Here is a 24,683-nt window from a genome sequence, read left to right as displayed (position 1 = left end):
GACAGGGACATTCTTCATGCTCTGTGCTGTGCTTTCATAACAAAAAGGATGTCCCTCGGCCTCCCCTCAAACCTCTTTGAGTGATTTGCTTAATAGTCTGTGGTTTATTTCAATCACGGTACTGGACTGTTCCCAAGAAAAAACATATTTTTGAGAAGCAAGGAAGTGTTATGACACCTTAGAAATAATCCAGGTACATTAACACTTTTTAAAAAATCCTTTTGCGGAACTCTGATTGGGGTTTTTTGTTGTTGTTGTTTGCTGTTTGTTTGTTTTTAATACTACAATAGACTTTCATTACTTAGACACATAGTCGGCTTAAAATTGTGTTGGCTACATTTGAAAATGTATTCTGATTTTAGTGGGGGTAAGAGTGCAGCTGGTTTCATAGATGTGGGAAATAACTTTTTAAATGCAGGCTTTAGCGTTCATTCAGTTAATTATAATTTATTCACAAAAGAGACCTGGCAGAGTTTTTACCTGCTTAATTAGTCATTTCACTTTTCTGATCATTTATAGTCAGCCATTCAGCTGTTCCCTTTTCATATCCGCAATTTTATTTTTAATTCTGTGTTCTTTTTAATGCAGAAATTCTGAGTATTTATCATAAATATTTTCATATTTATCATAAATATTTTATCATAAAACCAGTGGTTATAATCTTAAATGTTCCCACATGTTTATTCTCTTATTGTCCTTTCACACCGCACAGGTTTTACTTACTCTATTCAATATCATCATTTCTTTTAGCATTTGATAACTAATTGAAGTAGATGGCTTTTTTTTCCTTGACAGAACTGTGTCTCATTTGAGCACAATCATACATTTTCAAGTGAGATGGTTCATAAGAACCTTCAGGAAACTGCACCTTGTCAGTTTCACTGCAGGAGCGATGAAGTGATTGCAGCCCTCATTACATTCCTGATTTCAGAATCTTCTAGAACTTGCTTTCCAGCTCTAAGCACAGATGTCTTAGGAGAGCTGATTCCAGGATAGCCACTTGTTTTCTGGTGTACTGAGCTCATTTGGACCCGAATAGCACCTTTCTCCTACAGGAACCAGTGCTCTGTTGTCATCTGGACATTTAGAAAGTGAGTCCATACACTGAATGTAGCCCGCCATCATCTCTGTAGGAAGGAGTTCCCTGTATAGGCATCTAAAAAGCAGATACTAGCATGTTTTCATGCCAACTCACTTTGTTGAGTTGTTTTTGTAATTATGGAGCAAGAGAATTTGAGAAAGTGTAGAGAAGACATTTTATGTAACTTCACACAGTCACCAAATGTTCTCGCTACAGAATCAAGTCTTTTGGGATCAACACAATGAAATGACTTTCAAATGACTTACCTCAATCAGCATGTTGGAAATCTTAATTTGCTTCCATGATGGAAGATCTATACAGGGAAGTAAGTGATGGACTGTGGACGTGGAGACATTGGGCATCCTTTTCTTAGAGTGTTGCTGCCCCACGTGTGGTTTTCAGGGTTTGTTGTTGTTTGTTTTTAAATCTTCTTTGGCGATAACCACTATCCCCCCCTTTTTTTTAAAGTTGCAAAGTGTAATGACATGGTACAGAGGCCCTGACAGGAAAGGGTTTTTTTTTTTTTCTTAATTGGTTCTTTGAGAGTTTCATACAATGTATTTTGATCATATTTACCCTTAACTTTTCTAAGTTCTACCCCTTCTTCATCATCTACCCAACTTTGTGTTACTCCTTAAAGAACAATTTGTGCTACCCAAATATCCCTGGTTGTGTGGTCTTCCACTAAACAGTAATTACCTTACCAAGGGCTCCACTCTTAGGGGGAAAAAACCTTTCCTCCCTTCTCTGCCCCTCCCTGCAGCAGCTAGTAGTTGCCAATAGCCCCGTGGCTGCACGCCTCCTCTTTATGCTGGGATTTGGTCTGGCTTGAATTTGCACGGGTCTTGAACATGCTGTTACAACAGCTGTGAATTCACATGTGCAGGTGCCTTTCTGTGTTGAGAAGACACGTTTTTGTGTAGTCACTCACTACCTCGGGCTCTTACACAATCTTTCTGTCGTCTCTTCCCAATGACCCCTGAGCCTTTGGAGAAAGGGATACAGTGGAAATGTTGGATTTAGGGCCAAGCATTCTTTAGTTTCTTATTTTCTGCCCCTTGGCCAGTTTCAGGTGTCTATGTTAATTACTGTGTACAGCAAATTGGAGCTTCTCAGATGAGGCCTGGGAGATACACTGATCTGTAAGTGCACTAATAACTCATTAGGGGCTGGTTCTGTCCATTCAGCAAAATAACAGTAGTGAACTTCTCTTCTGGGGCCTCTCATTTGTCTAGCCAGAGGCTCTTGGCTGGATGATGGTGCCAGGTACACGTTTCATCTTGTGGAGGGTAAATCAAGTTCAGGGTGGGAAAAATGGTTGGTTACTCACATGATGTTCACGCATGCCATTGTGACATCAGTGCGTATGTCATTATCGTAGCTTACAGGGCTCCCAGCTGAGTCTAACTGGAGGCATGGCTCTTCCAGCACGATGAAACCTGGCTACTAGAGGGAAACCTTCCAAATCGGTACAAGATTGATTTCACCATATTCTGTGACTCAAGTGTCTTGTGTCTTCAGAAACAGGGTCTTATGGTCAAAGCTATGGGGGATAGCTGAGAGCATGGGAAGTAGCTTGTAATGTCTCGGGGGGTGGGGTGGGTGAGGGCGCGGAGGGGGCGGGCGGTTCTGTGGAACCTCTCTGGCTTTCAACTACAGAAGTAGTAACTCATTTCTCTAGTGGTGGGCTTTTTATTCTATAGCCTGTGGTGTCTAGAGGAGGCATTGCTGCCTGCTATAGGTAGCTTCATTTTATCTCTTATTGTAGGTGTATTGTAATTATGATAGGAAGCTTCTACTGCAGTGAGTTTCTGTGTGTTGTTTTTTTGAAAGTTTTTTTTTAGCATTACTTATCCCTCTCTGGACTCCCTCCTTTACCCTGCTCGCTGCTCACCTACCCCAGCTTTCTGTTCCGTTCCTTCCCTTTAACCTCTTAGACCAGGGCAGTCTGTCTCCTCTCTCATGAAACCTATCCCACACATACCGCGAGTCATCTCCTGACCCCTGTGGGTATTAGGAAAAGGTTCTTAAACACATCTGCGTAACAAGCCTAGTGGCTTCAGAGAAGTTATTGGAACTCTCTGAGCCTCAGCGTCTTAATTTTGAAAATGAAAATAATAACATTGCTTCTCTAAAGGTTGAGAGAATTGTTAAATGAACACATAAAAGCTAAGACTCTAGCTTAGTCCTTGACAGATGTGGCCTGGTCAATATGTGCTGGTCCCTTCTTTTACTGTTGCATTCTTAAATGAAAAGCGAATCAGAATAAGTGATTTCAGCTTTGACTTATAAAAACATCCCTTGAAGAATTTAGGTGGTTCATTGGACTAAACAGGTTGCTATGGCTCCTGAGGGAGGGGGCATGTATTTGCCATATTATAATAGTCAAAAGCCTAGCTGATGTAAAGCAAGTAACTATGGTTTGTGCGTTATCATAAACTTCACTGAACCAAGATTGTTTTTTTTTTTTTTTTTTCTTTCATCCTGAAACTTTGTTGCCCAGAATTTTGCTGAAATAAGGAGGCCCTTTAGAAGGGGCTCAGAAATACTAATGCTAGGCACAACTTCTATTTAAGGCATATTTAGTTATAATGATTGAGACCCTCTTCTCCAAGTCCTTTAGTCAGAAATATGAATGCTACAGGGCGTAGAGCTGTCTCTCTTTTCAGGACATGCAGGCACTATGGGGAGTGCCTGGCTTGGCTGCTGAGATCTGCTTTTGATGTGTCACTGTGCTAGGCTCTCACTGGCCCAGAAAGCAGCTGTCCATGGTATTTAACTTCTTTGACTTGGCACAGTAATCTGACAGCAAAGTCAGCTGAGTTCTAATCACACAGGGAGGGGCGGGGGAGGGATCCAAATAAAGACTCTGGAAGTAGCCCGAGTGGTAAGCTAGACTCTAGTAATCAGGGCGCAGCTTGCTTTGCTCAACCTGAGTGTTCCTGGCAGTTTTTGCTGTTGAAGCTGTTAGTATGTTTTTTGAGGGAACTCAGAATTAAAACACCATAAATATTCCTCAGATTTAGATAAGTATTCCTTTAGTTAAATCATAAATGGTTTTATAAACACTCCTATGTAGCCCAAAGCTTGCTTGAAATTCAGAATGTGCTAGAAAATGCAAGTCCTTCTAGAACTAGTGTATAAATGAGTAAAGCTGTTGTACAGACTTCACGGGAGACAAAAATCATTCTTACGTAATAGGAGAGTTTTACGTCTTCTCTCCCTCCTTCCCTCTGTTCTTTTCTGTCTTCCTGGTGTCATTGTATTGCCCGGACTGAACTGGCAACCTCAATCCTGTTTAGCTGCCGTGGTGCTGGGATTATAGGTGTACACCCCCGAGCTAGGCAAGGTATTTTCCTAAGTAGATGTGAAAACTGATCATCTTTTTCTAACGCAAAGAAAATTTAGGGGTTGTAAATCTTTAGTCAACTAGGCTCTTAAGAGCGTTATGTACTCACCTAGTTAGGGCTATAACATGCTGTCCTTGCTCTTATTTTATTTTCTTCTATTAACCAGTCACTGCCGGAGTGTGATTTACAATGAGTGAGACCTTTTGGGAGACCCCCAAGGTCAAGGAGACTTATATTACATTGAATCTACATTGCCTTTGCCTGCTCTGTTGGGAGCTGGGGTTAAAGGTGTGTGCTGGTAACTGGCTTGTTGTTTGGGTGCTGGATCTGAACTCCTGGACCTACACAGCAAGAGCTTTTAACTCTTGAGCCATCTGTCCACCTCTACACTCCAGTTTTTGGTGAAAGTTTAAAATGCAGATCTCTAACTGTCTGGTTCTATCAAAAAGGGAGCAGGAGAGGACAGGAAAGGAAGAGGCAGAAAGGGGGAATGGTGGGGAGTGGGGCTGCCTTGCTGCAGACAGGAGGCAGGGCAGGGGCAGGAAGACTGCTGGGGTTTGCTGACTTGCAACTTGGTGGAGAAAATGCAAACCCCGGAATCAAGAAGAAAACCTCAAGGGGAATAGAGAACCAGTGATAGAGGAAGGTTCTCATCGCCCTCTTCTGGCTTCTGTCACCTATACACATGTACTTATACACACACACACACACACACACACACACACACTCACAAACACACACACACAGAGAGAGAGAGAGAGAGAGAGAGAGAGAGAGACAGACAGACAGACAGACAGACAGACAGACAGACACAGAGAGAGACCGAGACAGAGACAGAGATAGAGAGAAAGAGACAGAGAGAGACCGAGACAGAGAGAGACGGGGGGGGGGGGGGAGAGAAAGAAGGGAGAATCTCTTTTGAAAAAGAAGAATAGGCTTGTTGAGTTAAAAACTTTCCTGGAGGCATTTGGCAGGTATAATTTTTCCATTCTTTAATATCCCACCTTCTTTCATTTTGAATACGTCTGTCATATGCAGAATGCAGCTACATAGTTTTTGAAGGTTGACAGTCATTTTCTTTGGACTGGAGGTTCAGCGTGGTTGCCTGGACTCTTTTCTGTCATGCCCTTAGACTTTTTATTGTCTGATCTTGCTGTTTCCCGTCATAGTCTTTTTCTTGCTTTTTTTTGGGGGGGGTGTTTTTTTCTAAGGTAGTTTTTCCACATACTGTTCTAGAATTTATATACCATGCTTCAATATTTGTTGTTATTGTCTTCTGTTTGAGGAGTTATGTTTGCTTGGGGAGGCTATCTAGTATGGGGGGGTTTAATATTTTGAGAAGGGATTTTCTGAATACTTCATCCAACATATTGTCATAAATACATTACACCCTGCGGGTTTGTTAAAAGGTAGAGTATGTATGTAATGAGTGACAGTGACGTGAAATTTTAATAATAATTTCATCAATAATAACCTTTGGTGAAAGTACTCCCAGAGTGTCTAATGTGGCTGGGGAAGAAAAGACCTGCATCAACAAACATCCTACTAACAGCAAAACTTTTAGCCAACTTAATTTTAAGAGGCTATCCTAATAGGAAGTCATTGGAGACTCTTTAAATATTAGACTCACCTTTTAAATTGCATTTTTTAAACCAGACACTAAAATAACATACTTATTATACAAGGCTGTAAACAATGAGAACACTAAAAACGGAAACTCTGAAGTTGCTTCTCTACTTGGTACCATCCAAGTGTAACGTTTGCTCACAGTCATTTGCACATGCACAGACTTGTGTCTGTGTATGCCTTCATCTCTACACAAACTGAAAGGACACAAAACATGCATAATTTAAAAATTATATTGACTATAGATGATTTAAGATGGTGTTAAAAATCCTTAGCCCGTGTGTGTCCTCTTCCTGTAATATGTTAGGAACTGTTTAGTTTTATCATCTTGTATTATTTATTGTAGTGTTTCACTACATCTGTAGAAAGGAATACAACAGATTACAAGTGAGTCTCTATGCGAGAAGAAACTCAACACCAAAGGTTTTGACCTTTTTAAAGTTTCTACCACACTGCTACATCCTTCGGTGCTGAATATTAAAAGTTTCAGTGTTTTCCAGTTCCACAGGTGAAATCTAGAATTTTGATTAGTTTTCATTTGCATTTCTCTGATTAAATGGGAGGTTCTGCTTTGAAACATATGCTATGACAAATTAAGTTTTGCTTGTGTGGATTGCCAGTTTCCTATGTCTTTTGTGTCAGTTTTAAAGTTCATCCTGATGACTAGCGTGAAGATCTCTTACAAATATATGCTGAGAATCCTAACTTTAGCTTTCTCATCTTTCCCATTTCCATACCTAAATACCATCGGGGAGGGGTTTTTTTTTTCCCTTCCTTTTTTGCTTTTGTTGAATTATTCTGAAGAGGAAGCCTTGAAACTGAGATTCCAAATCCGGCGTGTGTTCCCTGGCCATATGACCTTGGGGAATTTTCTACCAGTTAAGATATCAGTTTCATTGTAGGGAAATGGAACTGTGGCTTGAGTGGTTTGACGTATTAAGACTATCTAGCATGTTTGAGATGACCTATTATATCAGTGTTTTAGCTTATTGCTCCTGTATTTATAATGTCTAATGCTCCATTGAATGTCCTAACCAAGCCAACTAGCAATCTCGTATGTTTACATGAACAGAGGACAGGATACTAACCATACCCACAGCACCTAGCTCCTCTCATTAACTGCTTTACATATGATGTTTCACTTGAATGTCTTAATCAACTTAATTAAGCTGTAATTTAACTTAAGCATGCCTTGGGAGATAGCTCTTCTGGACAGCTGGGGAACAGTGCGCATGGAGGAAAGTCATTTAAAGTTTACTGCAGGACACTAGGCCTCCTCGTTGGCAGGCGCAGCTTCTGGCAGTGACTATCCTTGGTGGCAGCTGCAGCTGCCTCCCGGTGCTGCTGAGGCTGCTGAGCCCTGCTGGCCTTCCAGAGTCAAGGGTAGACAGGATCTGAAAACTAGCCAGCTCTTCCTCTCGGGTGCTCACCCATCTCAATGCTCTGAAGTAGATACCATCTCCACCTGCAGATCCAGGGACCAAGAGATCTGGAAGTATAGATGGCTTTAGGTTTAGATTTAAACTGTGTGTGCCTGATTCCAACATCCTGATTCTTAGATCTTAGTGCTTCTTGGGACAATTAGGAACAAAGATGCATCACACCTCCAACTTAGAAACACTCTTCATATTAGACTGTATTAAGTCAGCACCTTCAAATATTTTTTACTGTGATTTATGTTTAATTTTTTTTTAAGTTTGTTTGCTTTTGAGGTCCTGGGAATTGAACTCGGGGACTTTCACATGCTAGGCAAGTGCTCTACCACTGAGATATATCCTCATCCCTAAAACATATAGAAGTATATGTATAGAAGTCCATTGTGCTAGTCGTGTGTGTGTGTGTGTGTGTGTGTGTGTGCATGCACGCGCGCATGCATGGATATGTACATATTTACATATAAAAATAAAGTCTAAATACATAAAACATTTTGTTTTTACCTTTACATCATTTGTATTTTCCATTCATTAAAAACATTCTCTTCAACCTTTTAAATGAGTTGTGGCCTGAGTTTTTAAAACTCTGTTAGAAAGTTTCTTTTTTATATTCCCTTCTTCTTATCAGAGCTACTCTACAAAGCTGTGTTAGTTGTACAGTGCTCTCAGACATCCATCTGACCAAAGGGATGAATTAGGGCAGAAACCCAGAAGTCACCTCACCGAACTAGCTCTGTGCTTCAGCAAGAGGCTGTGGCTTTCCAGTAGATAGGTGGTGTTGGCTTGCTTTTTTTCCGTGTGTGTGTGTGTGTGTGTGTGTGTGTGTGTGTGTGTGTGTGTATGTGTGGAGATCAGAGGGCAACTTGTAAGAGTGACCTATCTCACACAATGTGGATTCCAAGGGTGATGGGACTCAGTTCATCAAGTTTGGCAGCAAGCACCTTTACCTGCTGAGCCATCTTGCCAACTTTGTTTTTATTTTAATTTTATGAATTTATTCAGATTACAACTCAATTGCCATCCCATCACTTGTACCCTCCCGTTCCTCCCTCCCTCCCACTTTCACCCTATTCCCCTCCCCTAGGTCTAAGACTGAGGGGGAACCTCCTCCCTCGTTATATGGTCATAAGCTATCAAGTCTCATTTTGGTAGCCTGCTTATTCTTTCTTTGAGTGCCATCAGGCCTCCCCACCAAGGGCAGGTGGTTGCCAGCTCTTTTTAATTCAACAAAAGATGCTCTTTGGGCTAGTGGGTCCCTTGCATCTTACCACAAATTTTTCCCCTTTATGGTTTTTGTTTCAGAGGCATTAATTCAAAGAAATCATTACTAACAAGTAAAACCAGGCTAATTTTAATGATAGTGACCCCTAAACCTGTGAGATTCATCTGTGTGCCTGTGTAGCTTCCTTCCCAAGCACATGCACTGTCTACATTTGGGTAACTAGTGTTCTTTCTACCTAATGTAGACACGTATGGAGTCCTAAGAAGCTAGCATTCAGCAAAGCGTATGCTGCTCTGTAGCTCTGACTTGATTAGGAGGGTGTGATGGTTAGGGTTTGTGTTGTTGGGCTTTGTTGTTGTTTGTTTGTTTGTTTGTTGTCAACTTGACACGTGATGGAGTTATCTGGGAAGAGGGAATTTCAGTTAAGAAAATGCCTCTATCAGATTGATCTGTAGGCAAGTCTGTAGGACATTTAATTGATTAATGATTGATGGGCGAGGGAAGCCCGTCTGCATGACACCCTTCCTGGGAAGATGGACGGGTTGTATAGGAGAGCAAGCTGAGCAAGTCACCGGGAGAAAGCCAGTAAGTTGCATTCCTACATGGTCTCCGCATCAGGTCCTACCTTGCCTCCACTTTCCTGTTTTAAGTTCCTGCCCTGACTTCCCTTCATGACGGACTATGAGCTGTAAGGTAGAAAAAAACAAAACACTTTGCTCCCCATGTCGCTTTAGGTCATGATGTTCATCAGAGCAGTAAGTTAGACCAAGACAAAGGATGAAGATGATGTCCTAAGCTTGCAGAACCTCAACCCATGCTTGTGTTCCAGCAAACTTGTCAGGAGGTGAAAAGAAACATGGGTTATGAAATCAAATTCTGTCAGGAGGGCTGAAGCTGCAACTGTTAGGTTGGTTCCCTTTCTATGAAGTATTAGATTTGTCAAGCAAATAATGCGGACACAGTTCTTATGCCTGTAAAATTGGTGGTTTGGGAGGAGTCTGGTCACAGCTTTAAGGGTGCACTCAGAACCATGCATTGGTAGGGACCAAGCCTAGTGAGACAGAGTGCCTTTTAGCCCACACCCTGGCTGTGTAAGACTGTACCAGTCACTGTACGGGCATCTATTCTCTGGAAATGAAAGGCTGGCTTATCTCTGATGTCCCCAGCAGCTCTCACAACTGTGTTTCTATGTTAATGGAAAATAAATAAGTACAGTCACATAAAACGCCCTAGTGTTTGCATTGAATCTACATAAACCTCTGCTATATTTTCAATTGTCTCTCAGCTATACCTAATACAACTTGTTATATAAGTGCCTGTTGGCCTGTGCTGTTTAGAAAAATAATGACAAGAACAATGTGTATGTGTCCATTGCAGACACAACTTATTTTCCAAATTTTTAATCCGTGGTTGGTTAAATCCATGGATGCGTACTTGTTTGTAATCATAGACTGACCAGCAGCAGAGATGAGCAGACCCTGAAATCATGAATTTACCTTCCTTGGAGCCATTTTTTTTCTGGTAAGTAACCTGATTAAAGCAGAGTAATTCTTATGGAGTGATTTTTTTTTTTTTTAAAGCCTTCTTTGCTTCTTTACCTGCCCACAAGACCTCCTTGGAAAGGGCCTCTTGAGCCTGTGATGCCCTGGCACGTCCTTTATCATTGTTTGGTGGGACTGGGCATGTTTCCCATGTGGTGTCACACAGCTGTAACCTCAGCTTTCTGGGGGATGCAGGGGCAGGAAGATGCAGAGTTCCTGGCCAACCTAGGTTGCACAGGGAGTTGTAGATTAGCCTGAGCTTCCTAGTATGAGTTTGTCTCATGAGAACAGAGAGACAGAAACAATGGGGCCTAGAGCCAGTCGGAGGGGGTGGTGGGAGGGGACGTTTATTAAACCCAAAGTCAGCACTGAACACTTAACATTTTCCTGAAACCCCTCGTTCTTTTTTTCTGAGGGTGTGAACCAACACATTTAGGACTGGGGTGGCCGTGTAATCTTGGATGTACCACTTAATGTCCTTGGGATTGTTTGCCTATCCATCTGTTTAAAACAATAGAACAATTTCCTTTGTAGAGAGGCTATGGATTCTGAATGAGACTGAACAAGGTCATTGTTTAGCCAACCGAGCCCAGGCCCTACAACTACCAAGCTGCATGCTGGACTCCTGGCTTTGAGTCTTGTGTGCCAGCCTCCTCTCCCGCAGTTCTCTCTTGCTTTCATTGTTTGTCTCCTGCTATTTCAGGCCTTTTTTTTTTTTTTTTTTTTTTTTTTGACTGGTGGGCCCTCCCTCTATGCCTCCCTTGCCTCTGTATAAATATTCAGTAGCTCTACTAATCCTTAACAGTCATCTCTTCCTGTTTGGGCCCTCCCTTTGCATTTGGAGAGGATTAAGGAAATGTGTCTCCTTGTCTATGAAACCGAGCCTCTGTCAACCAGGAAATTATTCCGAGGTCTCCTATGTCTGCCCTGAAATTGAAGTTACTTTTGCCATATACATCACCAGTATTTAATCCTAGTGCCTCTTCTGTTCATCTCCTTGTACCTGTTCCTATGTTGCTTTACTGGCATCTGTTTTCTCTCTTAGGTTAAGCCACGCCCCTTCCCTTAGTAACTATTGAGTTGCATTTGCAGAGTTGATGGCCTGGCTCAGGGTCATGGCAAGGAAGGTAACAGGTCCTTAATGCTCCAAGAAGTTAATATTGGTAGTGACAAGTATTTGCTCACAATGAACACTGTAGGCCTGATAAGCCCTAAACTGCAATGGTCCATGTGCTTAGGCCAGTGGTAAACAACAGTTTTCCTACGGAGGAAACAGAATTCACTAGAAGTCATTTAGTCCTCCAGCAGAGTAAATAGGAAGCCTCAGGTAGGAGGGAGGATGCTCAGCTCTCCAACCTGTATCTTTTCAGCTGTGGCCCTGAGCATCCCACTGTGCTTCTCTGTTGACCTTTTAAAGCATCAGCTCCCTTAAAAATAAAATCAATTTGACCCTAAGTGTACAACAGTATAGAGATTTTTAGGATGTTTGGAATTGTGTGATCATCACTGACAGTTTCAGAACTTTTAATCACCACCTCACCATCTGGCTCATTGTTTCCTGTAAAGACTTGTCTGTGTTAGGCATTTCACATAAATGGGGGCATGTAGTATTTCAGGTAGAATAATGTTTCATAGACCTTCAGGATTATATCCTTTACGGAAAAATTATTTACCATTGAATGACGTTAACACATCTTGTTTATTTTTCAGTTTATGAACATTAGGAATAATGCAGCAACAAGCATCTGTTTACAGGTTTTGTGAATAGATGCTATGGATATTCTGTGGGTTATACTTAGGAGTGGAATTTCTGGTCCATATGCTAACATGAGCTGTTTAACATTTTGAGGAAACTGCCAGACTCTTTTCTCTTTTGTTCCAACCCCATTTTGCATTCTTAACCAATGGCATAAAATTCCTCTTTATCATTGCTGCCTCCTCCTCCTCCTCTTCCTCTTCTTTTTGTCTTTTGCTTTCTTGAAACAAGGTCTTACAACAGCACCTCTGGCTGTTGTCAAGCCTACAGCAACCACATTGACTTTGACCCCCAAATGCTGTTTACAGGTGTAAGCTACCACCCCCGACTCCAGTTTCTCTGTTCATGTCAATCCTTATGAGTGTGAAGTTGGACTTCAGGGTGATTATGTCTGAATTTTCGTGTTGGATGATGACGTTAAGTTTTTTAAGATGGATATTCGGGGCCATTTGTATATCTTCTTTGAGGCAATGTCTGTAACTGTCTCTCGTTTGCTTTTAAATTGAGCTAGTTACTTCAGTGTTTTTGGCTACTAGGTATATAGCCTAATCAAGTATTTGGCTTACAAATATTTTCCACAATTTTATGGGTTTTTTATGTGCTTCAGAGGTGAGGCTGCTCCTAGCCTGGGAACCCTTGAAGATTTGACTTGTTCCATATAGTTCTCAAGGCATTCTTGTGTGGGAAGTAATTTTGGATCTTTGGGTCAACCCTGAAGCTACATCCTGTCTAGAAACTCTGAAAAAAAAAAAATTGGTCTTTGGGAAAAGATTGATTTCCTTGAAGCTGAAGCCTTTATAGGATCCAGGCCTTGTTTGGGGTCTCTGACGTCCTGACTATAGAGAGTGTGTCTACGTGGACATTAGACCCAGCATGCTCAGCATCTGGTTGAGGCACTGCTTTGTTTCCAGAATGTTATCTGTCTTGGCTAAGATAGTGTCCTAACATCCAGTCCCCCTTCCCTTCTTTCCTATGACATACGTAGGCCTCAATTCTCTTCCCTACCTAATATGAGCAAGTTTTTGTTGGTTTTAATGTGTATGAGTGTTTTGCCTAAATATATGTTTATGTATCATGTGCGTGCTTGCTGCCTGTGGAGACCAGAAGATGGCATTGGCTTTTCTGGAACTAGAGTTGTAGTCACTTATGAGCCACCATGATGTGGGTGCTGAGACATGAAACCTGGGTCTTCCAGAAGAGTAGCAAGCAGGTGCTCCTGCTGAGCCATCTCTCCAGCAAACACCGCTCCCAGGCCACAGTGTGGGCATTTGCCTCATGTGCTGTCTGGCATTAGCCCTTGGGTTTATTCATTTTGGTTGAGATCTAATCAGACTCACCTACTACCCACTTTCTCCTAGTATATACAACCCCTCCCATTCCAGTAACATTTCCTTCTTCCTGAATAAGGCTGTGAAGCTAACGGTGCTATCTATAGTAAATGGTAACACCAAAAAGTATCTAGTGTGGCCTTGTCTAGCATGAGCAAATGGTAACTCCACCAACCTGACTGATGCGCACAATCTGAGGGTAGAGACAACTTAGCCACATGATTATGCTTTTAATGCACAATAGTTCAGAGCTGTAGTGGTTTCCTAGGGGCCCAGAAAATATCTTCTCCCTGGAGTCTAGCTTGCGTCAGCTGCATGGTAACTGGTGGCATCCTGGTTGGAGTTCTGTAGCCTTGAGCAAGAAGCTGATTTATTTAAATGGCATTCACATGAGCCAGGCTGCTCTTTTTTAGGCTGACTATAAAGGACCATTACAAACCTACTATTTTCTGCTGCCTTTTATTTTAAGTCCAGTTATATAGATAGCTCTGACCTTGAAAGTCTTAAGTGAAGGTGAGATGTGATAGCAGGCTTAGGAAACATGCGTTTTAATGTGTTAATGCTCTACAGGTCACGTAGACTTATGGAAATAAATAGAACAGGACAAGATAGTGTTGTTCTGTAGAGGGAAATTAAAACAAAACAAAACAACAACAACAACAAAAAACAAAACAAAACAAAAACAAAAAACCCTAGGAAAGAACTGCACGTGCCTCACTGGTGGGTAACCACAAACTGGGATAAAATTTCACCCAGCTCTGTCAGTTCTTCTCTGGGTGGAGTTAGCCCCAAGTGTGTGGCATTTCCAGTGATGGTTGTTGTATGATTACCTCAGACCAGCACCTCTGGCACATGCCACGACCACGAAATGCTCCCTTCCTCTCCGCAGTGTGTGCTTCGGTTCTTTGTTTTCAGGAAAACAGTGCCAAGAGTGCCAGACTACTTATTCAGTTTAGCCTCCTGCAAATGGGGATTGCAGGATCATTCTTCTGTAGTTGAGTAGCTTGTTTAAAAAAATACTATCAGCACAGGGCCTCCTATTAAAATGTGTAAAGCCCTCGAGTTAGGTTGTAGAGATTCTAAGAGCTATTTTTGTCGTCTGGAAAAAAAAAAAAAAAAAAAAAAAAAAAGGAAGAAAGAAAGAAAAGAAAAGAAACCTAAATATTCAAGATGCCCCTGAATGGTTCTCCTCTGTGTTTAATCTGCTCGGTCCAGGGAGACAAATGCTGGCCTGGGCATTACTGACACACCGGATGGTCAGTGTTAAATTTCAGTTCCCACACCTGTCTCTAAATATCGTTACGTTCCTGCTGTCTCACTGCCCCCACACCTCATGAGCTACATATGCGTTTATCTGTCCCCAGTTTTCTACATCAAGAAATGGGAGCAGATGGCCTTCCTCTTGCTTTGCAGGGTAGTGTGAATATTAATGAGGTAATGGGGACGTGTTTCACGATCCAAGCTCAAGTCAAAATGAAACCGCAGACAGGAAGAGACAGTGAGAGGTGCTAAGTGGGTATGTCAGGGAGCTGGATTAGGATAGTCACATGCACATTTTAGTATAGAGTTCAAATGACCTTTTAGGAAGGGTTGGTTCTGCTATGACTATCTTTGTTAAATGCTCAGTAGTAGGTACCAAGTGGCTAATGTGCGTGTGCATGATTTTAATCCCAGAAACTCTAATTCATCCATGAGGTCCTTATTCTGATGCCCAGAACATGAACGAGGTGTAGAGCCAAGAGACACGTGACTAGAAGATCAGTTCTTCATGTTTCATATAGCAAGTACTTGAGACCTTTTGCTAATGTCTGCTTTGTCATGTTCATAATCCAAATAAGTTGGCTCGCTTTGCTTTCCAGCCTATAAAGAAACTAGAAACAGTTAATGTGCTCTGTAAGTCTTGGTGGGGAGGGTGTCGAGTTCATGTTGATTCCCATGTGCACAATGTCAGCTACTGGTCTCTTCAGAGTCTTTAAATAGATTTTAAGGGCTCCCTACCCTTTGCGGTTCAATTAGAAAAGACGAGCACACACACAAGTCCAAGAAGGAGTGTATATGTTGATTGGATGGACGGTAGGCATCATTGCACAGAGCAAAAGGTGCCTTTTCTAGGTGGGCAGATGCAGTGTGCACCAGGACTCACAGCCTAGAGTGTATCACATAAATTTCACTCCACTCTTAGTTTTACACCTCTGGACCATACACAGATGCACAGCAGAAGCTGAGCTACTGATAACAGCAATAAGACTTCCCATAGCAACAAGGATCAGAGGGAGCTTGAGCATCACGAAAGAATCTGTGTGGGGCCAGAGAGTGTAGAAATTACAGTACTCTGATTTCTCGTGATACCTGTGGATAACAGAGTGATAGATAATGACGAACATGGGACACTGAGAATGGCCATGCTCACACTGGCTTTCTTAAGATAGGCTGTGCAGTCAAGGGTGAGAACATATTGACACACGTGCAGCCACTGGTGCCGTCATCTACATGAGTGATAATCTTCCCAGGAAGATGGGAAACAAACAGGTAGAAAAAAAAGTGTTTGCATTTGAAAATATATATTATTAAGGTAGAGCTAATGACTTATTGTGATGGATTTCATGCAAATTAAGAGAAAGGGGGAAGAAGAGGGAGATAAATAATGATAAAGGCATTTGGCCCTATGACAAGAAGAACTAACTGCCCTCACTTGAGAAAGACATTGTCAGAGAATTAAGTTTCCAATGAGTGTTATAAACTCAGGTTTCGATTTAAGTTGTATATCTCCATAGCTAAGTTAAATATCTAGGGGACTGCAAAGCAGGTGGCTATGAAGCTGAAATTCAGACTACAAATACAATTTAAGAAATTACTTGAGAGTTATATTCATCTGGAGACCATAGATGGTCCATAAAGTTAGGAGGCAAATAAAATCATTTAAAAGTGAATGTAGAGAGAGTTTGAAGAAAGAGTCATGAGGTCTTCACAGCACCCAGAAAAGAAAATGAGAAGCCATTAAAGAAACCTGGAAATAGAAGAAACAGAAGGAAGGCAAGCAGGCCATGAAAAAGGCAGGGAAGAAAGTATCTCAGGTGGGTGCCTATGTCACAAGGTGCAGGATAAGGAGGGGCTTGAACATGGGAGTTAGCAATGTGACAGTCATTAATAACTTGGCAGCGGTAGTTTTGATAAAGTGATGGGGTGAAAACCTTGCAAAACACATTTAAGATATGAAGGACTGGACTAGAGAGATGGCTCAGTGTCAAGAGCATTTACTCATCTTGTGGGGACCTGTGTTCAGTTCCCAGCACTTGTGTTGGGCAGTTCACAGGTACCTATAACTGCAGCTCTGGGGGGATCTGACACCCCCGACTGGATTCTGCAGGCACCTGCATTCATGTGCATATGCTCATGCACATACAGGTAAAAATAAAAATAAATCTTTATCATCATCATCATCATCATCCTTAATTCACATTACATCTGGATTGTAATCCCCTCACTCTAAAGAAATGAAGGAATAAGAATTGGAGGTGTTTATAGTGAGGCACAAACAAATGAGTAGACATGAGGAGAAAAACATATTTTCAGGTATTTTTGATATTAGTGATTTGTTTGTTATTTTGTATTATTCTTGGACAGGGTTTTACTCTGTAGCACAGACTGGCCTGGAACTCTTGATAACTTTCTTACCTCCACCTACTAAACGTTGGGATTACAGGCATGAGCTACTACACCTAGCTTATCTTTTGTTTTTGTTTTTTTTAAGTGGAAAAATAATAGCATAATAGGATGGAAATGAAATGGGAGGGAAGATCCTGTGATGTGTGGAAATCTGGCACAGTGTGCTCCAATAAGTAGGGAGAGGTATAGATTCTGCACACAAATGGGAGAGCTTGGCTAGTGAGCATCACACGTGGAAGAAGTAGGGTGGTACCCCAGTAGCACTTGCTATAGGTAATGGCTGTCTTTGCAGGTTTAAGGGATTTATCTTTTGCTTCTATTTAGTCAGTAAAATAGAAGGCAACAGATTTCCAAATTTTGATTGAAAACCCTTTGAAAGTAATACAGATCATCTGTCATTCAAGCCAACATTGACTAGAATAAAGTTTCATGGCTCAGACTGAATTACAAAATCTGTTCTGCTTGTGAAGCCAAGTAGAAAACGTTCAGTTATCCCATTGAAACGAAGACCATAAGCTATATGGAAGGACATTCATAGGTTGATGGAGCTCTAGAGTAGCTTTTTCAACCCCCCCACTCCACTCCAGGAACCTCAGAGATTACGGTAGAAATACAGAAGTTGGTGAAGTACACATTTCATTAGGGCAGAAGTGTCATTTGTTCACATATGTGTATGTGTGGCAAACATGAGGTACTCAGTAAAAATTACAGAATAATTGATGAGCACTAAAGCAAAGAACACCAGACTCTGATTTCTTTAAAAGGAAATAAAAGATTTTAAGCTATCTGCTTCTGCAGTTTCGGTTTTTTGTCCTCTGCTGAAAGTATCCATATGGCCATAGGGGCACCAAATGCCTTCTACCGCTTTTTTCATGAAGTGACTAAGGAACTTTGTTTATAGCTCTGCTCATAAGATTGTTTCATAGGTGGCAATCCCTTAGCAGTAGAAAAGCTGGCATGGTCTCAGTGTGAAATGTGGACCTTCCCTTTGATGTCTGGTCCACTCTCACTAAATGGCGATAGTGATAATATTGTTTAGTGGCCAAAGTGCTGGGCACTCCTTGTTGACAATTCAGACACCTACATTGGAGACCAGAAAGTCTCCGGGCATTTCAGTTATGCCAACCTGCTACCATATGGCAGGGATAGGGAGAACCAGTAGCAAACAGAAGCATCATGTTTTGTATTCCTGGTCTGAGGACCCGTTTGTCATTTTTTGTTGTTGTTGTTGTTGTTGTTGTTTGATCTTCTTTGTAAATGGCAGGATTACAGAGTAAGCCAACTGTACTTGATGTCTCTTTGCTTGGCAAGAGTGTCTTCACATAGATCAATAGGCCGCATACTGATGGCCGTGCCATCCCCACAGGAAAGAGCGATGCAAGCACTTTTGTGGTTCATTGCAGAAGGCTCAGGAAAGGCGCATTGCAGGATGGGGTGAGCTGCTGAGTCAAGGAGAGCACATGGCTTTTCCACAGGAGAACAATACTGTAGGCTTCACTTCCAGTTTGTCTGAGTTATTGACAGACACAAATGAAAAATAGGAAGTACCATAACTATCTTAATTGAAGTACTGGCTTTAATACTGTTTAAAACAATTGCCTCTATTTTTAAGAGCAAGAAAATTTGACAGGTTCTCTTCCTCTTGGGCTCTCACTTGGACAGTTCAGCCTCATTGAACACCATTCCCTTGGGACCTTCTTGTTGCATAACCAGAAAAACACGATCTTTTGTTCCTTGACAGAAAGAGGAATTTATTTTCTACGTCCCATTATATTCTGACTCCTGGTTTATTCTTTTTCACTGAAGACCTAATGGAAACAAATAAGGAAAGGTCAAAATTGCATATGGAATAGTTCTAGCTTAAAAGGGCAACACAACTTGCTCAACCCACAGAAGGTCACTTAAGGTTCTTCCTCTCTTCTTCCGGAGGAAGGCTGTGCTCCGACTTACATGAAGAAACAAACAGACAGACAAAAAGTGGGATGGGGCAACTGGGGTCGCAAGGCGCTCGCTCCCTTTGTGGGTCTTCTCCACCAGTGTGGTGTAGACCATTGGCCAGACCTCATAAGTACTGGTAGATCATATTCCATATTCCATAAAGTTCCTGTTTGACATTAAAATTGTCCTAACACAAGCTCAGAGATGCAGTCTCTTCACTTCTGTTCATAGGTCTCGAACTTTGTTGAGATCTTGCTGAACTGTACCTGGCTTTAAGAGTCTAGAAAATCCCACTTAGATCATTGGGTTTATTTTTATGTTTCTTTATTTCAGTTCTTGGTCTGGCCTTTTCCTCAAGCTAGTTTTTTAGCTTGAGTTTTTTAGTTATTTTAGTTATTTCTACTTTCTATCTGTTTGCCAGCAAAGAAAAATGTAGCCTCATGGGATTTTAAGTTAACATTATTTAAAAGAAGAAAGGGAAGAAGAGAAGCCAAAATATGTTGCTTTGTATGTTCCCTTCTTTTTCCAAGAGATTATGAATCAGTGATCATGCAGAATTATCAATAATTGTTTCATTCAGTGATATGTTGTACTGCTCTGTTTGTTCTCATTGGAAACTCAAATTTCTCATTCTGTGCATGAAAACTCATGACAGAGACCATCATTGAAGCTCGGGATACAGAAATAAATGAGACATGTTTTTCCCTTTCAGGATGATATACTCTGTTATCCAACCAGCCAGTTGTTTCAATAGGGAATTGGGTGGCTCCAGAATTTTTAGGTATTTGCATTTTTAAGACACTAAAGTAAAAGACCAAGGCAAGGATTCGAAGTCTTGAGTTTAGACATTTCCGATACCATCCTTCTTACCTCCCAGAGTCTTCCCTGAACTGGCACATATGCTAGAAGGAATACAGAAATGCAATGCTTTCCCTGAGAGAATGGACTCAAGTCAGGGTTTTAAGGCTCTAGTTTGAATCAAAGCAGATAAGACTATTTTTCAGTTCCAGAATAACCTTGACCTCATGCATAAGCTTTACTGCCTCCCTGAGAAAAATTAGTTGTCACTGGGCCAGGAGAGAATCCTCTTTGTTATGTCAGGCCTGGCCTTCCCGACCTATGGTTACTGTGAGACATTAAGTCGGTGTTGTTGTAAGCTTCAAGGTTTTTGATGATTTTTTAAAAATTGAAAGTGATGTAGGATATCAGGATAAGCAGCTACCCAACGTCAGAATAACAACAGCTAAGATCTGAGCATGTTCAGAAAATCATTGTAGAACATTTATCTCCTTAGAGTCCCCTTGGAACAGTTTTCTTCTTATTTTTGTTTTTCTGGTTTTTTTTTTTTTTTAACAACTCTGAAGAAGGACACGTCCCTGTGTTGATGGATTCCCTCATCAAATATTTTTATATATCAACTATGTATATGCTTGGCGCTCAGCTGCACACTTTGGAGATACAGTCGGACTAGAAATGATCGTTGCACTCCAGGAACTCCCAGGTACCGAAGCAGATCCTGGTGCTTGGATGCTCAAGTTTCAAGGTTATCACAGGCACTGGGGACAGGGAGCAGGTAACTTGGTGAATTTACCATGCTCAGGAATCTAGTATTAGGCCCAGTGCTATACAGTCACATGAGTCACTGCAAACAGTGTAAACTCATATTAGCATGTTCATTTTGTCTGCTCTTTTTCTTATACAAATCCAATTAAGGCCCCTACGACATAATCATAGCTACATCTCTAACCCGGAGTGGGCTGTGCTCTTTTGGCCTGTGGGCAAGCACATAGAAAGCAAATTATAATAATCAGGGTGACCATCTATTAATTTACAACGAGAAATTAAGCTGTCACGTTGACTGGTCTGTCCAGCACAGTGGTTCACATTGATAGCTAAATGGGGAGCCAGATGATTCCATCATAGTGGCTTCAGAAGTGTTACTTTGCTAAAATAGCTTGACAGACTCACTCACAGCAGGGGTGACCTTACTGAGGAAAATGGACCGGCTTCTCAGCCAGTGCTTCTTCTATCCTTGCGTGGCCTAGGGCAGACCCGGCTGGCTCCACCTTTTGCAGTGTTCTGTACCATTCTCTTGCTTCACACTCTATTTCTAATGGAGCACAACACAGTTCTGCTTTGTTGAATTACAGTCATTTTCAGTTCTTCAAAGTTGTGCCTTTGTTTGCAGTTTGTGATATACCTGTACTTTTTAATTCGTGTTCAGTAGGCAACCTCTGGGTTTGTAGTCAAGAGGATTAATAATTATGTGTGACACATGCTGGAAAAGACTATAGTTCTATCGAGACTCAGCACAAGAAGAAACTGGTGTTCATTCAGTATTATGGACCAAGTATTATAGTAAGGATTCTATACATATATATGATCTCGTGTAATCCCATAATAGCCATATTATGTAGTAACTGGGGATTAAGGCTCTTGCCTAGGGTTATAAAGCAAGTTAAGAGGCAGGACCATGGTTTAAGCCCAAGCGTCCAAGCTCAGAGCTTATGTTCTTAACTGCTGGCTCTGCTGCCTTCCTGAGTCCTTACATACCCACACCGAAGGAAGAGGTTTGTATCATTCTGGACTTAGCTAAATACAATAGAAAATGCTCTGTTATTTTTAAAGAGAGCAAGTGTTTAATGAAGGAATAGAATGCCTATAAATGCATGGTGAGGGCTGGAGTGGCAAGCCGCACCTCTGGGAAAGATTTCCAGACTGTTCTCTTAAGTCTGGCCTCCCACAACAGCTGCTGCCTCTGGCACAGTCAGGAAGGTAAGGAATCAGGAGGCTGGAACAGAGAAACCTGGGGAAACTCACTTTCTCTCCTGTCCACTCTATCCAGGTGAGGTGGGAAGCCCATCAGGTCCTTGGGTGGATGCTTTCACTATTACATACCTTTGGTGAGACAGTCTTTTGAAGAAATAACTTATTCTAGAGAGGTGGCTTAAGTAAGCAAACATTGGCAGAAAGGATGAGAAATTTTAGACTCCAGGAATCACTGAAAGACGCTGATGCATCAGAGACTGAGATGCCACTGTAATAGAATTTAATTACTACCCTAAAAAGGCAACAGCAAGCACTACATTATAGAAGGATGTCATTTTACAGTAAACGCTCTTATTCCTGTGCCGTTATGACAGCAAAGTACTAGTGTATAGAAACGATTTATGCGAGCAATTGTAATCATTTAAGAGTCACCCCCCCCCTTCATTCTTAGGTCTTCCCTCCCATCTTTGGAACGCTCTAGAATAGGAGCTGAATCTATTTTTAAAAGACTTATTGATTACTGAACCAGATAAAATCCAGGGTTTCTAAAATGCTGGAACCTGGAAATCTGAGAAACTGGAGGCAGCGCTGCCCTTGTGGAGCCTGGGCTAGGTTGAGAGCCCTAGTGTTTGAGAAATGATTCCACTGTTGTCCCTGTCCTCTCTGTCCGCTGGTGCAGAGGAGCCCTCAGTGGTTTGAGGACTTCAAAAGGTGCCCTCTTTATCTTCATATGAGGCATTTCTTTTTTACCAACCCACGGTATGAAAAACAGCAGGGGGTGAAAGTGAATCTAGGTCTAAACTCTGCGGACATCGGAAGGAGCAGGAGCCTCCTTTGAAAACTGCAACTTAAGTATTCTGGCATTTCCACCTCTCTTGCATCTGCCATTTGTCCTCGATTTTGTCTGCTAATCCCTGGAGAGAATTTTGAGCAGAGAGCTGTCATCTCAGCACAGACTCGAAGACTCTGGTATCAAATTATCCAGGGTCAGAATCCGGCCTGGCTGATGGTTATCTTCCTGACTTTGGGGAGGACACCTAGTTTCTTTGCACTTTAGCTTTCTCATCTGTAAGATGGGCATGGTAATAGTTCTTACTGCCTAGGGTTATTGAGAGAGTGATTGAACAAGGGTGTATACCCTTTGTCTTAGTTATGGTTTATGGCAGTGATAAAGCACCACTTTCACGTCACAGTCCTTGTCAAGAGAAGTCGGAGCAGAACGCTGAGGGATGGAACTGACGTGCGAGTGCGCTGTTTACTGTTTTCTTTTCCAGGGATTGCTCAGTCTGGTTTCCTATAGTAGTTAGGGCTACCAGCCCAGAGATGGCACTGCTAGCAACAGGCTGGGTCCTTCCACACCACTAATTAAGAAGATGCACTAAAGGCTTGCCCCAGGCCAATCTGGTGGGGCTGTTTTCTTTTCTTTTTTGGGGGGGGGGGGGGGCTGAGGATGATGGACTTTATTTTTTTTATTTTTTTTTTATTTTTTTTTATTAATTTATTCTTGTTACATCTCAATGTTTATCCCATCCCTTGTATCCTCCCATTCCTCCCCCCCCCCATTTTCCCATTATTCCCCTCCCCTATGACTGTTCCTGAGGGGGATCACCTCCCCCTATATATTCTCATAGGGTATCAAGTTTCTTCTTGGCTACCTGCTGTCCTTCCTCTGAGTGCCACCAGGTCTCCCCCTCCAGGGGACATGGTCAAATGTGAGGCACCATAGTACGTGAGAAAGTCATATCACACTCTCCACTCAACTGTGGAGAATATTCTGACCATTGGCTAGATCTGGAAAGGGGTTTAAAGTTTACCTCCTGTATTGTCCTTGGCTGGTGCCTTAGTTTGAGCGGGACCCCTGGGCCCAAATCTGCCTATCGTATTGTTCTACTTGTAGGTTTCTAGGACCCTCTGTATCCTTTTATTTTGCTATTCTCCCATGCGTCTCTCATTTAGAGTCCCAATAGGATGCCTTCCCCTCTGTCCCAGTTTCCTGGTAAGTGAAGGCTTTCGTGGGACATGCCCCTTGGGCTAGTATGCAGATATAAGTGAGTATATACCATTTGATTCTTTCTGCTTCTGGGTTAACTCACTCATTATGATCATTTCTAGCTCAATCCATTTATCCACAAATTTCGGGAATTCCTTGTTTTTAATAGCTGAGTAGTATTCCATAGTGTATATGTACCACAGTTTCTTTATCCACTCTTCTACTGATGGACACTTAGGCTGTTTCCATGTTCTGGCTATTATGAATAAGGCTGCTATGAACATGGTTGAGCAAATTTAAAAATATGGAACGCTTCACGAATTTGCGTGTCATCCTTGCGCAGGGGCCATGCTAATCTTCTCTGTATCGTTCCAATTTTAGTATATGTGCTGCCGAAGCGAGCACAGGGGTTGTTTTCTTGATTGAAGCTCCCTCTTCCCAAACTATTCTAGCTTGTATCAAGTTCAAACTAGCCAGAACACCTTTATAACTGTTGTTGTTGAAGTCACTTTTTCATTTCTTTGCCCTCATTACACAAGAGGGAAATATTTATTAAGAGTACTTGTATGTGGGGAAACTGGGGCCTAGTGAGGTTACAAAGCATTTTCCCTTGAAGACACAGCTTATAAAAGAGCCTAGCCAGGGGCTGAGTCCCCTGCTCTACTGTATAGCCTATGCCAGGTGGCATTTGGCTTCTTCCGACAGTTGCTTTGACAGTTGTACCCTGAGTGAAACAACAACTTGCTTGTCACAGCCGTTGGGGAATCTTTCACACTGTAATCCATCAATTTCTGGGCCCGAATTGATCTTGCCATACCTTCATGAGCCTTCATCATTCTCCCACATTGGATGCTATTGATACTTACTGAGGGGTTCACCTTTCCTGGGTCTTTCGCATCTACTAAGGAAACAACCCCTCTTACCATTGTGTCTCCATCCCAAATTGAGTCTTTCTGCCCAGTTTACAGTTCTTTTCTTTTTCC

At 41.8% G+C, this 24,683-nt stretch overlaps 1 protein-coding gene and 1 non-coding gene across 3 annotated transcripts in view; one reads left to right on the top strand and one right to left on the bottom strand.

The window, feature by feature from the left end:
- Nucleotides 1-24,683, top strand: part of Slc24a2 (solute carrier family 24 member 2) — a 237,510-nt gene that overhangs the window by 5,023 nt on the left and 207,804 nt on the right. The window lies entirely within an intron of this gene.
- LOC127208080 (U6 spliceosomal RNA) lies at nt 23,999-24,105 on the bottom strand. The gene has a single exon (XR_007833058.1). It is a non-coding gene; the product is annotated as a U6 spliceosomal RNA (small nuclear RNA).

Source organism: Acomys russatus, chromosome 2 (assembly GCF_903995435.1).
Source record: "Acomys russatus chromosome 2, mAcoRus1.1, whole genome shotgun sequence".
Classification (NCBI taxonomy): Eukaryota; Metazoa; Chordata; class Mammalia; order Rodentia; family Muridae; genus Acomys; species Acomys russatus.
This window is presented reverse-complemented; position numbering and strand designations above follow the sequence as displayed.